Here is a 1,684-nt window from a genome sequence, read left to right on the forward strand (position 1 = left end):
GTCTGTGGCTTTTACTTGTTTTCCCGTCAATTTGGGTGCCAAGACTTTTACTGTCTGGTTTTCCATGCTGTCATATTGGCACGGCATACACGACCACAAAAAGGCTGGACTCCAAGACCACTGCAAATTTCAGTAACCTCCACAGCTCAGGCTAAATTATAAAACTGGCCCACGATGTTGGCAGAAGCACTCGGCGCTTAATAAATTACATACGGTACGTTGGCCGAACATCACTGGCACGGGTTTTCTTTCTGATGAAATCAGTTTAAATTTAATAAATTGTCGCCGTTTTTCATGCGCTGAAAATGTCTACTTTGTAACATTTTAACTATGAAAAACAACCATGACTTTAACCCCTGGGGCATCCTAGAAAAATGCATACACTATTGGTCTTAGGAGCCACAAATCGACCACGCCCAAAAAAGTGCTATAAAAAATTTATATATTAATATTTTTTTCCACTTTAATGACGTGGAGCCCTCGTTACATGTTACCCTGAGGGTAAAGATTTGCTTATTTAAATACAAATATTCACTAAAGCTAGTCTGAGGAAGCAGAAAATCACAGGTGAGTAATTCAATTAGATTAAATTAATAAAAACAAAAACAGATAATAGATCTGCTTCTCTGGAGGAGCGCATTAAATGACAAATTCATCCATACAACAATCGGAGGGTTGGAGTCGATCCCAGGTAGTCCATTAAACTGAACCCTCGCATTCACACCTACAGTTGGTGATATCCAAGCTTCGTGCCTTTGGATTGTGGGAGGAAGCTGGAGCTCTGGAACAAACCCACAAACATGCATGGAGAACAAACTCCGCACGGAAACGTTCCAGTCGACTCGAGAAGCTTCTTGCTGTGAGGTGACGTCCAAACCACTGCAGCATCGTTCAGTTTGATTTCAAAGGCCATCTGCAGCCCAGACTGTCCTCTTAATGAGTCAGATCACAGTGCCCACAGAGTCGTACAGACATAATAAAAACATGTCAGTTGAATTGAGAAAAGTGAATAAGAGGGACTCGTTGCCTATGGGACTAATTGACCTTGTTGTACACTCAGAGTATAGTTAATATTTAAACCCAGCAATATTCAATGGCATGCTACATCATCAACAAAAAAACTACAGACCTCCTGTACACTGCTTTATGCACATGTCCCTCCTTAACAGCCTCACATTTGAAATTATGAATACTTGAACGCTGCAGTCGATGCTATTTTGTTTGTTGGTGCTGTTGTGGGTTTATACAGATCATAGACTGTATATAAAAGAAGGACGGATCCATGCCTCCAGACCAACTTTTGCCTCTGTAAGTAATATGAAGTTCATAGTAGGCAACAAGAGGCATCCTTCATCAATCATTTGTAATAGCACATTTAACAGGCTAATCATCAACATCTGTGTGTCTGTGTGTTACAGAGCAAGCTGTCGGTTTGAATTTTAAATAAAATCTCATGTTACTGCTCAAAGATGTGCATATGTGATTTAGGCAGAATTAGCAGAACTTTATCACAAGAAACTACACTGACATCTAGTGAACAAACAGAACAGAGCCCTAAACTCCACTCAGTGTCTGAAATTAAATACAGCCGCTCAGCAAAGAGTGAAAGCAGCATGAATTATTCAGTGCAAAACTTACTGATTTCATTTGGCGGACAACGTCTGTATTGACTCATTTTTGCTCC

This window comes from Maylandia zebra, linkage group LG1, assembly GCF_041146795.1.
Source record: "Maylandia zebra isolate NMK-2024a linkage group LG1, Mzebra_GT3a, whole genome shotgun sequence".
In the NCBI taxonomy this organism is placed as follows: domain Eukaryota; kingdom Metazoa; phylum Chordata; class Actinopteri; order Cichliformes; family Cichlidae; genus Maylandia; species Maylandia zebra.